Below are 14603 nucleotides of genomic sequence, written 5' to 3'. Positions count from 1 at the left end.
CTATGCTGTGGATTGATTGAATTGTGTCCTCCAAAGTGCATATATTATAAGATTAAATCTCCATTTTAACTGTTGAGGGTGGGAAATCCTATTATGGTATTTGAAAAGTGGGGCCTTGAGTTGGTGATTAGATTGTAAGACCATGCCATAGTGAATGGATTAATAATGGTGGTCAGGGACGTGGTTCTGAGGGCTCTAAAAAAAAGAGCACATGATAAGTTAGTCTCTTTCTGCTCTGCCATTTTGCAATGTGTTACCCTGCATCACTGAAATCACCACCAAGGAAAGCTCTCACCAAATGTACTCCCTGGACTTTGGACTTCCCAACCTCCAAAACTGTAAGCAATAAATTTCCTTTTCTTATAAATCACCCAGTTCCAGATAGTTTGCTATGAGCAACAGAAACAGACCAAAACAGAAAATTGATACCAGAGAAGTGGGATACTGCATACAACACATACTTGAAAATGTGGAAGCAGCTTTGGAACTGGTAATGGGCAAAGGCTGGAAGAATTTGAAGGAACAGACTAAAAAAAGTATAGATGCTGGTGAAAGTTTAGAAGACAAAAAAAACAACAAAAAAACAGGGAAAGTTTGGAACTTCTTAAAGACTGGTTAAATGGTGGTGACCGGAATGCTTATGGAAATATGGACTGTAAAAACCATTCTCAGAAAGTCTCAGATGTAAATGAGAAGAGACTTATTGGAAACTAGGGCAAAGATCACCTTTACTATGAACTGGCAATGAAATTGCTGTATTCTGTTCATGTCCAAAACTATTATGGAATGTGGAACTTCAAAGTGCTGACCCAGGGTATTTGGCAGAAGAAATTTCTAAGCAGCAAAGCATTCAGGAAGCTGCATGGCTATACTTGCAACAGCCTATGCTGAGTTATGGCAGCAAAAGTATAGTATAAAGCTAGAATTTAAAAGGTAAGCAGAGCATAAAGATTTGGAAAATTTACAGCTTGGCCAAATGGTAGAGAAGCAGAGAGAATTTTCAGGAGAAAAATGCAATGGTGATAAAAAAAGATTAGTACAAGAAAGGGATTACCAGAAGGGGGGAAAGACCCTGAAGGCATTGTAGAAGACTCTAGGTCCAATCATTCCATTATAGACCCAAAAGCCTAGGGAGACAGAATGGTCTTGGGGAACAGGCCTGAGGTGCTCTCTACAATCTCACTGCCCAGGGTCACCTTGGGAAGCTACTTCCAGCACCAGTATCCCAACTGCTTTGACTGCTTCAACCACAGCTAAATTGGCTTGTAGCCCGAAGTATGGCTAGACCCACAGCTTTGCAATACAAACCTGAAGCCTTGGCAGTATCCATGTGGTCTCAGGTCTGCAAGCTCACAGAATGCCAGAGATGTGGAGGCTTGGGAGCCTCCACCTCAATTTCAAAGGATGTATGGAAAAGCCTGGGGGCCCAGAGAGATCTGTCACAGGGGCAGAGTCACCTTTGCCAGAGCAATGTTGAGAAGAAATGTGGGGTTAGAGTTGCAGCAGAAAAACCCCACTGAGGCCATGCCTAGTGGAGCTGTAAGAGCAGGACCACCATGGAGACCCCAGACACGTAGAGCTATCAGTGTGCAAAGCTAGTCTGTGAGAGCTAAAGCATTACCTCAAACCAAGAAAGTCGTAGGAGCAGAGCTGCCCAAGGACTTGAGGACCCAACCCCCATACTATCATGCAGAGAATATAGATCATGGAGTCCACATACATGATTTGCTAGCTTTAACATTTAGTGACTGTACTGCTGGGTTTCAGACTTGTTTGGGACCTGTTATTCCTTTCCTTTGGCCTATTTCTCCATTTTTGAACAGAAATATTTACCCTATGTTTGTCTTACCATTGTATCTTGGCAGTACATAACTTGTTTTAATTTCATAGATGGGACTTTGTATCTTTTAAGTAAGTTAAGACTTGGGGTATGGATGAGTGTATTTACCTATGAGAAAGACATGACTTTGAGGGCTGGGGTATAATGCTGTGGATTGATTGAAATTGTGTCCTCCAAAGTTCACATATCAGAAGCTTAAATCCTCACTGAAACAGTTGAGGGTGGGAAATCTTATTATGGTAATTGAAAGATGGGGTCTTGAAGAGGTGATTAGATTGTAGGACCATGCCACAGTGAATAGATTAATAATGGTGGTCACGGGTGTGGTTTAAGGCTTTAAATGAAGAGCACATGAGAGGTTAGTCTCTCTCTCTGCTCCATCATTTTGCAATGTGATTCCCTGCATCACTGAAATCACCACCAAAGGAAGCTCTCAGGAAACATGTTCCCTGGACTTTGGACTTCCCAGCCTCTGAAACTGTAAGCAATAAATTTCATTTTCTTATAAATCACCCAGCTCCAGATATTTTGTTATAAGCAACAGAAATGGACTAATAAAGACTATGACAAAAGCCTCATGAGAATTGGAACCACAGAGAGAAGCTGTAGGTGGAGTTGTGATTATGAGAGACACAGCTACTGCCAGAGATGAGGCGCCAAAGCTGAGGGAGGCGGAAGAAATACCCTGACTTCTCTCTCTTTCTGCTCTCTGGTCCCCCATCGGCACCTCCCTTACAGAGCCCACTGTAAGTAGGAGAGGCTGGCTCATACAGTCTGCAGGGGTCAGCCTCCCAGCACACAGAGAAGCAGAGAAGGTCAGGGAATGGATCTGGGGCAGAGTGGGGTGGCTCAAATGGAGAATAACTAGTATAGTCCTTAATGGAGAAAGAACAGTTACACCAGTGCTAGAAGCTCCTTCCTAGCAAAGCCCTGTTCTCTCCAGGTTGGAACCTGCCCATCCCCATCCAAGGCTGTCAGTGTGTGGGGTGCTGAGGTGAAATTAAGAGGGTGTTTAAGTTAGGCAAAATTGAATACCTTGATCATCCTCAGTCAGCTCCACTAGAGAGCAATACTAATAAAAGAGCAAACAAGGTAAATTAGCACTTCTTTGCTAGTGATTTCAGTCCCAAATTCTAAAAGGTAGCTCTTTTTCACTTAGGCTGTAGACCATTTTATTTTAAATGTGACTAGTAAGGGGATCTTAACCCTTGACTTGGTGTTGTCAGCACCATGCTCTCCCAAGTGAGCAAACCGGCCATCCCTATATAGGGATCCCAACCCATGGCTTTGGTGTTATCAGCACTGCACTCTCCCAAGTGAGCCACAGGCCGGCCCTGGCTGTAGACCGTTATGACTTAATAACCCCTTCTTCCTGAGTCATTCTATCCCTGGAATAAAGATATGAGCTTAAAAGTTGAAGCAAACCAGAATTTGTCTAGGCTCCCAGGTGTAGGCCTTTCTCTGATGGTATGTTTATGTTTGGGGTCTGAGGGAAGGGGAGGCAGAAGGGACCACATCTGAGGGTACAGACTCCGGACCTGCCTTGCTGCATGTGTGGGAGAAGAGAAGATATAAAGAAATCACATCCATATGCGTTCTGTCTTGTAATCCCTTTGATATTTCACCCTCTAGAACAGTGGACATGTAAGTAAATGTTATGAGCAAGCTTTCAATCAGAAGTAGAGAGATGAAAGTGGTTAAAGTGTGGTGTTTGAGCAAACAAGAACAAGATTATATTACCAATAATGGAATGACAAAGAAACAGTAAATTTTTGTGATGATGAATTTGCTAACTACCCTGATTTGATCACTACACATTGTTTACATGTATTGAAATATAACTCTGTGCTCCATAAATACATACAATTAATATGTTTCAATTAAATTTAAAAAATAAATTTTCTTTAAAAAAAAGAAAAGAAATGGCAGGACAAGAAGCAGAGAAGAAATGATGCTACTGGAACATTCCAAACAAGAACCAAGGATTTATTTAATTTACTTTTATTTATTTATTTACATTTATTTTATCAATATACAATGTAGTTGATTTTCATGTCTCTTTACCGAATCCTCCCTCGCCCCTCCCGCCCATCAACATCATATCCGTTCACTTGTCTTAACAAGTTCAAGGAATTGATTGTTGTGACTTCTTCCCTGCTCCCCCCATTTGTCTGTGTATTTTTTTTATTTTTTTATTTTTTTAATTTTAATTTTTTTATTTTGTCAATATACAATGTGGTTGATTACTGTGGTGCATCACCAAAACCTCCCTCCCTCTTCCCTCTCCTCCCTCCCTCCCAACAATGTCCTTTCTGTTTGCTTGTGGTATCAAGTTCAAGGAATTGTAATTGTTGTGTCTTCTTCCCTCCCCCCACCCCCGGGTTTTTGTGTATTTATTTATTTATTTTTAGCTCCCACAAATAAGTGAGAACATGTGATATTTCTCTTTCTGTGCCTGACTTGTTTCACTTAATATAATTCTCTCTAGGTCCATCCATGTCGCTGCAAATGGCAGTATTTCATTCTTTTTTACAGCAGAGTAGTATTCCATTGTGTAGATGTACCACATTTTCTGTATCCACTCATCTAATGATGGACGTTTGGGCTGGCTCATATTACCCAAAAATGCTCAGCATCATTCAGCATGGTTCCAACTCTTGCCTATTGTAAATAGTGCTGCGATAAACATTGGAAACAGGTATCTCTTTGACATGATGATTTCCATCCCTCTGAGTATATTCCTAGCTGTGGGATAGCTGGGTCATATGGTAGATCTATCTGCAATTGTTTGAGGAAACTCCAAACCATTTTCCATAAAGGCTGCACCATTTTGCAGTCCCACCAACAGTGTATGAGAGTTCCTTTTTCTCTACAACCTTGCCAGCATTTATCATTCTCAGTCTTTCGGATATTAGCCATCCTAACTGGAGTGAGATGGTATCTCAGTGTGGTTTTGATTTGTATTTCCTGAATGCTGACTGATGTTGAGCATTTTTTCATGTGTCTGTTGGCCATTCGTATATCTTCCTTTGAGAAATGCCTATTCAGCTTGTTTGCCCATTTTTTAATTGGGTAACTTGTGTTTTTGCTGTAAATATAAAGTTCCTTACATGTTCTGGATATTAATCCTTTGTCAGATGTATATTTTGCAAATATTTTCTCGCACTCTGTTGGTTGTCTTTTCACTTTGTTAATTGTTTCTTTTGCTGTGCAGAAGCTTTTTAGTTTGATATAATCCCATTTGTTTATTTTCTTCCTTTGGTTGCCCGTGCTTTTGGGGTCATATTCATGATGTTTGTGTCCAATCTTACTTCCTGGAGTGTTTCTCCTATGTTTTCTTTAAGGAGTTTTGTTGTTTCAGGGTGTATATTTAATTCTTTAATCCATTTTGAGTTGATTTTTATACGTGGTGAGAGGTATGGGTCTACTTTCATTCTCCTGCATATGGATATCCAGTTTTCCCAGCACCATTTACTAAAGAGGCAGTCTCTTCCCCGGTGTGTAGACTTAGTGCCTTTTCTTTCTTTTCTTGGTGACTTTCTTTTGCCTATGGTTGTGCGATTGCTTGAACACCGTTCATTTAATATACTATTCCTCTCTGTTAAATTGTTTTTGTTCCTTTATCAAATGTTAATTGGAGTATTGGTGTTGGTCTATTTTGGGGTTCTCTATTCTGTTCCAGTGGTCTATGTGTCTTTTGCCTTGCAATACTCCATTGTTTGATGATTCCTTTCACTTTATTGTTTTTCAAAACTGTTTTTGGCTATTCTAGTGCCTTTCTGTTTCCACATAAATTTTAGAATAAGCTTGTATATATCTACACAAAATCTCACCAAGATTTTAATAGGAATTTTTAAAAAACCTACAGAAGAATTGAAATTTTGCTGCATGAATCTTCCAGTACATAAAATGGTAGGTCTGTTCAAGCATTTAGGTCTTCTCTGATTTATTTCATCAGCATTATGTAATTTTTAGAATATAGATCATGTACATATTTTGTTAGATTAGTACCTAAGTATTTTATTTTCTTTGAAGCAATTACAGAGTGTTTTTATTTTGATTTTCACTTTATTGTCAGTACAGCCATGCTTTGCATAAGGACGTTTCAGTCAATGACGGACTACATAGGGTTATAATGCAGATGGTCTCATGTTATCATGGAGATGAAAAATTCCTATTACCTAGTGCAATTAAAATTTTTATCATTTACAGGAGCACAATTACTTTATTTTAAAAATAAATTTAGTGTAGCCTGAGTGTACAGTGTTTATAAAGTCTACAGAAGTGTATAGTAGTGTTCTAGGCCTTCACATTCACTCACCATTCACTCACTGATTTACCCAGAGCAACTTCCAGTCCTGCAAGCTCTACTCATGGTAAGTGTTCTATACAGGTGTACCTTTTTAAAATCTTTTGTACCATATTTTTACTGTTTCTTTTCTATGTTTAGATATGTTTAGATACACATTTACCAGTGTGCTACAACTGCACCATTGTTAAGTGAAGCATGACTCTATATAGACATGCAAATGATTTCTGTGTGTTAATCTTATATCTCTTGACCTTACTGAATTCACTTATTAGTTCCAAGAGGGTTTTTTTTGGTAGATTTTTGGGGCGTTCTTTGTAGACAATGTTATCATCTGCAAATGAGGCAGTTTTATTTCCTCCCTTCATATCTTTAAGCCTTTTTTGTTCTTGCCTTATTGCAGTGGTTAGAACTTCCACTATTATTGAACAAAAGTAGAAAGGGAAGACATCTTTGTTTTGTTCCCAGCTTTGGGGGTGGAAGTACTCAGTTTTTCACTGTTAAGTGTGATGTTAGTTGAAGGCTTTTTGTAGATGTTCTTTATGAGGTTGAAGCTAGCATGTTAATTTCTGCTTGTTTGAAGATACTACTCTTTTTTTCTGCTATTATTTCTAATTTTGTTTTATTAAGGTCAGAGAACATAATCTGTAGGATTTCAATTGTTTTTAATTTGTTGAGGTTTGTTTTATAACCCAGGAAATATTCTACCTTGGTGAATGTTTAATGGGTGCTTGGAAAGAATGTGTACTCTGCTGTCATTGGGTGGTGTGCTCTAAAAACATCAATTAGATCTTGTTGATTTGCAGTGTTTATCAGTTCTTCTATAGCTTTGCTTTTGCTTTTATTCTGCCTAGTAGTTCTATCAGTTGCTGAGAGAAGGGTGTTGACATTTCCAAGTATAATTTTGGATTAATTCCCATGGTTTTAAATATACTTTCACATATCATAGGGCTTATACTCTTTAGTGCTCTTTCAGATTTTTTCTGACCATCCTTAAAGGTTTATTTCCTCATAGGAACTTTAGAAGAAGCTTGTCTACTACAAAATACCAAAATTATGTTTTCAATTTTTGGGGAATTACAATAAAGTTATGGACATAAATAATATATAATAAATAACAAGTTACTATATAAATAATATGCATGAAGGTGAATGTATAAGTAATTAATATATTTACAAATTAGAGACTCTGAGAATAGAGTTTGCATTGTTATTTAAATTGTTATTTAAATCTTAGGTTATCTTACTCAAGAGAATTTGGAAATTCCTTTATATTTGTTCTGTAATTTTTTGCTAGGTTTATTCCTAGATACATTTTCAGTAATTTTTTAAATTTGTAAACAGAATTTTTTATTCTGTTGTATTTTCTTATTAGTAATTGCCCTTGACTGTTATAAGCCTCTTGATCCATTTTGTCAAATTGCTTAATAGAATAGTTGTATAATTACGCATTTATTATCCTACTCTAAGACTACACTCAGGTAGTTGAACATGCATTGTGAAAGATTATGTTAGTCTTCTCTTCCAAACTCCACCCCAGTGATTTTTCATCTCATCTTAGAGTACAAGTCCAAATGTTTTCGCAGTGGTCTATGAGGTCCTATTTACAACATTTGGCTCACTAGATAAATTTTTCTGACCTCATTTCCTATTGTTTTCCCCCATGCTCTCAGTTTCAGCCAAGGTAGCCTTCCCAGTATTCCTTGAAAATGCTCAGGACAGTGTTGCATCAGGGCCTTTGCACTGGCTATTCCCTCTGTCTAGAATAATTTTTCCTCAGATAATCATATGGTTCATCCCTTTATTTCTTCTCGTCTGCTCAAATGTCACCTTATCAGTGAGGCCTTACATGATGAAGTCATATAGAATAGCAACTGATAAAATAGCAGTTATCAATATATGAAATACTATATATTTTATTTATATATCTTTTCTCTCCCATCTAGAATATAAGCTATATGAGGGCAAAGACTTTCTCCTTTGTTATATCATCCATGCCCCACAGTTCCTGGCACATGTAAATGTTCAGTAAGTATCGGTGGAAAGAATGAATTATATCAGTGTATCAGAACACCATCTTACTGCACCCTCACTTCACTGCCTTGCAAAGGGATCACGCGTCAGCTTGTGTCAGGCTCCATATGATACTTCATATTCACCTGGGAAGGGCTCTGTGCCTAAAAAGGAGAAGACAATACAAACGCTTTATTGGCAGAAAATAGTGTAGCATGTGCAGAGGAGACTAGGCTAGATTCTTACATGTCAGGGGCATTTACTGAAATCATTTCCTTTTCTTTGCCCTCAGGAAGCAAATGTCTCAGTACAGAACCAACACACAACTTCTGAGTTTCTGAATAAAGCTGCTGTGTTTTCCCAGAAAGAAGAAGGATGTTTCTGAGTTGTGAGAGGCCTCTTGCGGAGGGGAAAGTCCAGGGGCCCTGCAGTCCCTTCCTCACAGGGACAGAAAGTAGTTATGATGATCTTAAAACCAGGTTGTCATTGAGTCAGGATTGATAAATTTCCTTTTAGACTGCCATCCAGGGGCAGAAACCATGGGTTAGGAGAGGCAGTAGTAACTAGGTAGATGAGCTTTCCAGGGATGTTATAGCATTTCCTAGAGAGATACTTCTTGTAGTGAATTGAATTATGTCCCTCCAAAACTTCCTGAAGCTTGAATTGTGTCCCCCAAGTTTTATGTATTAGAAACTTGGCCCCCACTGTGACTGTTAAGAGAGTGGGAAATCCTACTATGGCAATTGAAAGGTGGAGCTTTAGAGAGGTGATTGGATTGTGGGACCATGCAGTAGTGAATGGATTAAAAATGGTGATCAGGGGCATGGTTCTGAGGGCTTTAAAAGAAGAGAGTCTGCCTTTTGCTCTCTCTGCTTCCACCATCTTGCAATGTGAGGCGCCTGGGTCGTTGTCACTACTGCCAGATGGACTTTGGACCTCCCAGCCTCAGAAACTGTAAGCAATAAATGTCATTTTCTTTAAATGTCACCCAGTTCCAAGTATTTTGTTATAAGCAACACAAAACGGACTAATAAACTTCTCAACAGGAATTTTCACTGCTTTCCCTTCTTGAAAAAAATGCTGATTAAATGCTTGATGCTATATACAGTGTCTCTATGTTTATAAATTTCTAAATTAAAAGTCTAAAATATTTGTATGTTCTACATTCAAGTCCAAATCAAAGTGTCCAAAATTTTTCACGTGAATGTGGTTGCAAAAGAATGTTCATTGTTGGGGTATTAATTATATTGAAAACAATAAAACTGTCATTGTTAGGGAACTGGTTAGACTAATTGTTGTACATTCATAAATTGGAACAGTTGCAATTATATATGAAGTAAATAAATATTTTTGATGTACAGAAATATACTGGATATATAGCTAAGTAAACAAAATGAGGTTATAAAGTAGCATTATAGTATGATCCTATTTTACGTCTATGAAGAAATTACTATTTAAAAACCAATGTCAACTTGCACTAATTAATGTAGAGACCAGAAGTAAAATTTATTGTAGGAAGAGAACTGTTCTTTTATTAGAGAAAAATACTCTAGTCTGCTCATTGGTATGTTAAGAAATGCATTGCCTTCCCCACCACCACGTCTAGGTCATAGAGAGTAAGATGAAGAATGGCTATACTGCTTCTGAATAATGAAATAAAAGAGTCATAAACAATATGGAAAAATAATTTTTGAAAATATTACAGTCACTTTTGTCATTACTGGGTCAGAAAGTTAGAGTTTATTCTTTCAGCTGGAACTTCTTTATGTGGTGACGTCGCCTTGAAGTCATTCTCAAGACACCACAACACTTCACAAGTACAAAGAGCATTCACATCATTTGAAGTGTTGGGAGTGCAGAGGGAAACACTCATTATTAGCATTTGTCAAATGAAAAGATCAGATGAGAGAGTTTCAATGGCAAACCCCAAATCTCAGAGCTAGTAACTGCTAAAGACTATTTGTCTATGTTTTAGATTTAATAACTCAATTGCATTAGTATCAAGGCTGAATGCACACTGCTGAATTAATTCTCATTAGCCAGACTCATGGAAGACTCATTTACAAACCCAAAGATCAATTTTTAAGTTTTATCTATTGGACATATCCTTCAGGGTTCAGAACACTTGGTTGAACTATATACAATACTCCCTGCACAGTACCAAAGTAATTGAAAAATAAAACTAGTTAGTTCATTCAGTCATTCAAAAATTTTAGTATGTATTGATTGCTGTGGTAGGTGCTGACTCTTGAGTGACATACAAAAAATATACAATTCTTATTCCCATGGAGCTTATGGTAGAATGTAGAAAGACAGGTATTAAAAATTGTGATGTGTCTCAGAGAAAAATTATAGGGTGCTATGAGCACATACAGTAGGGTAAACATTTACACTGGGCTTGTTGTAGTTAGGATTCTTGATTGCAAGTGACAGAAACCCAACTCAGATTAGCTTAGGTAAAATAAAGAAAAGAGAGAAAACATGACAGAGAATGTAATGGCTGTTTTAGTCTGTTTTTTTAAAAATCAGAGCCTAATGCAGGGATTAAATTGTTGACACTTTATGTGGGAAGTGGAAATTCAAGTCGACAAGGGTGAGGAAGAAGGGAAATGAGACAAGCAGAGATGAGAGGGACTGTGAAGTGATATTTGTCATGCTGTTCTTGATTATATCAAACCATGAAGAAATTCTGTAAGGTCATACAACAGGTGCATTCACTTGGCTGGCAAGATTTCTCTGGAGAGGCTGCAGTGACACATCATGCCTCAGAAAATTCCATGAGAGCAAGAAGAAACAGAGAATCTATCTGCTCTTCCCACATTCTGTGTTGTGGTGTTTAATCCGAACCCTAGAATGTTTAGTGAACATAGAAAAAGAGTAAAGGACTTATGGCAAGTCACCTGGTCTGTGGTAGACCTCAACACCCTATCCCCTAAAAAGACATTCCCATCATGGCACCCTGATCCAGGTGAGAGGTTGATCCCCTAGGCCCTTAGTTCATTGGGGTGGTGCCCAAGGCTGCTGAAACCCCTGAACCATTCATTTCCTACTGAAGCAGCCTCACCTGGGCCTTCATATCCCCTCCAGTTTATACCAGATTCCCCCCAAAATATTATTATCATAATATAAAAAATTGGGGGAAGCCCTGACTGGAAGTACACCTTGTAACTTTGTCTTATGTCAGCTGAGGGGTGTTTCTCCTCTACAGATTGCTCTGGAGACACATACACACATGCTTCATTTTTGATTCTAGTGTAGGGCAGAGGTCCTCCAGGGCTGAAGCAGGGTATTGGGGAAGTGGTGTGAAGGTGTGTGTCAATAACTGGTTTTCAGAATCTGGGGAGGAAGTGGGTTTTTCAGACTGCAGGTCTTCTTGGAAGCTCAGGGAGACTAATTTGCTGTCTTCTTTTTTTCACCTTCCACCTACTTCCTACCTTTGCCCATCTCTGCCACATCCAACTAATTGAGAAAAACTTCTCCAGTTCTAGTGCTCTTCTGTGCCTGATTGAAACATACTATATCCATCAAAAGTCTTAGGGAGGAAAATGGTTGAGAACCATTGATAGTCAATCTCAGTTTTTAAATTTATAATTTTGTATTATTGTTTCTGAGACTATAGCTCACTCGTTGACACCTTGTTACATTCTAGGCTTCTTATTGGGAATTGGGAGCTATCAAGTCTGATCAAAACAAATCTATAAATAATTCTTTTTGATCAGTCACTCCTATTGGAAAGAGGTGGGCTATAGCATATTCCTTCTGTTATATGTTGAATCTTATTTGCCTCCATTTCACAATGTGAGAGTACTTTATTTTTCTTTAAATGCTGGGACTGCATCCTATATGTGCAGCTTCCACGATGATTTTGGCTGTAAATCAAGTATAGTATTTATGACACCCTCTGTTACCTCATGTCACAGTGCACTGCTTTAAACATCTTTGTCCATTTTGACCCTTATTTTCCTCTTGGGGGTTTATTTCTAAAATGGGATTACGGAATCAGAAAGAATTTGAGCAGATCTTTTCATATACTGTGAATTCTTTTTCTGAAAAACTACCATTTTTCAATGCCACCAGTAATACTCTTATTTCCGAATGACCTACTACCGTTGCATTTTATCCTTTATGTTTATTTTTGTTAATGTAATGCATTGTACCTAGGAAAAATATTGAAATATAAATATGCATGCCTTTCCTCTTGTTCCTCTAAGTAGAATTCTTTGCTTGCTCTGCTCAGAATCGGAACCTGATTGAGATAACAGCAAGAGAACAGAAAGAAGCTGAGAGTGGAGTGATTGATTTTTATGAGAAAAGGCACAGAGATAGCTACAAAAGAAAAATATTCTATACAAAAGAGAGAAGAAAGTTAGAGATGAGGAAGAGGTAATGGAAGAAGAGAGCTAGGGGAACTAAAGTATTGGAAGATATTTTTTAAAAGTGTTGGAAGTAATAGCTGCTGTGCTGGGTGCAATTTTGAAGGAGAAAAAAGATATTGAGGAAATTTGGCTTTGTGTAATGCAGTGAAATTTCTTCTTTTTTAATATAGCTAAGAAAGACATAACTTTAACCATGACTACCACACTCTTTGGTTTATGGTATAAATAAGTAGGACTATATCTTCATCACATTATGATGGTTTTCAAAATACCCTCCCCCCCAAAGTTAAGGGGATATTGTGGAGAAAATTGTAGTATCTTAATAATGCCCATTGAGGAAACAACGCAGTTTTGACCTGGGGTATAGTCTATGAAAGAACCAGAATTACTATAATGTTAGGTGAATTCATTGGTGTGAAGAGAAATAACTTTCTGTACAGGCCAGACTTTGTTTTTCTAATCCAACTTCCCTGTTTATTCAATTTTCTAATAAATTAGAATCTATCCTAGAAGGATAAAGGTTCCGGGTAATCCTTTGACCTACCCCAGCACCTAAGACAGGGACTTTGGGGGGCTGAGTGGCTGCTGCGAGACACACCATTCAACAAATTTTGAATTAGAGTTCACCTGCTACCATAAGCAAGAGTAACTTATTGGGCGGGAGGGTACTAGCAGAGACGGTAAAAGACAGAGTTGTGAGTGAGTCCCTGTAGCTTACAGGTTGGCCAACCTGGGAGGTAAAGAAATATTGGAGATTAAGTGTGATCCTGAGAGGTTTAGTTGATGCCTACAATGTCCCCCGTGGGTGGTACAGGACTTGGTAACAAATCCAGGACTTCACATGATTTGGGAAACTAAGGGTACCCTTGCATTGATCTTAGTTATTGGGAACAGCGCCATCTGGTGGCACTCATTAAGAAAAAAGCTCTGGGAACACAGCTCCCTCACTGATCAAGCAGTCAGATATTCATATAATAGCAGCCAGATATTTCTGTTTATGTATTTTCCACGAGGACTGTTACAAATTTTCAAAATATAAAGTTATCAAAAACAAATTTTGGCAGACATAGCTAGGCTAATCCAGGAAAAATCACTCCAAAGGGCGACAGAGAGCAGATCTGGAAATCCAGTAAGAACAAGATAAGGTCAAGGATAAGGATGAACTTAAGTTGAAAGGACCCTAAGTGACCCAATTAGATTTTGAAACCTCTTTCAAAATTTCAACAATTTCACTGGGTAAAAAGTTGGCAGAGATGAAAACTACAGTGTTAAGTATCTAACATTTCCCCCATCCTTGCCTTTTGTGGGGAAGTCCCTGTTTGCACTGCTCAGCGGGGCTGATCTATATAATCTAAGGAGAGTGTCAATGTCAGTTTTGGAACGTATTTGAGGGTGGCTTGGGGACATACAAGACTTTTCAGATGCTTATGGTTTAAATATTTTCAATGTGTTGAGTAACAACAACAGAAAAAAAATAGTTACTAATATATTTATGTGAATGAAAATTTAATAAATATTTTTAAAGGGAGATTTTTTATAGCTTAGTAATTAAATTTCCTACACATTTTCAACAGCATTTATAAATTTAATGCACCATATTTGATTTCTTTCTCAGTGAATTGTCTGACTAACAAATCTTCTCATGTGTTTAAGTAATCACAATCAAACAAATTGTACTTATAAATATAGTAACTATTAATTTTGCTTCAGTGATGTTTACAAACTTAGTGAAATTCTGTCATATATCTCAACTTAAAGCCAGAATTTTATTGGACAAATTTCCTCTCAACTATCTAGTGCTTTGGTTCATTGAATTTGTCACACAAGTGGCCAGGTCAAGAAAGTAGACAATTGTGCCGTGATTCCTCTAAATCAATGGTAGGGAGATATCCAGAGCATCTTTGAGATGTGCTGGTAGGATAACATGCTGCCACTTAAAATGTTTGCTCTATATTTACCCAAAGAAGTTTCCTGTCAGGGGTCTGGAGCTCTAACACACCTAGTTATGATACTTGTTTCTGTAGAGGGTCCTCTGGCTCCTCAATGGTTAATGCATCTGACAAGT

The sequence above is a fragment of the Cynocephalus volans genome, chromosome 8, assembly GCF_027409185.1.
Source record: "Cynocephalus volans isolate mCynVol1 chromosome 8, mCynVol1.pri, whole genome shotgun sequence".
Taxonomy (NCBI): domain Eukaryota; kingdom Metazoa; phylum Chordata; class Mammalia; order Dermoptera; family Cynocephalidae; genus Cynocephalus; species Cynocephalus volans.
The sequence above is the reverse complement of the archived record's forward strand: the minus strand, read 5'-3'. Positions refer to the sequence as shown.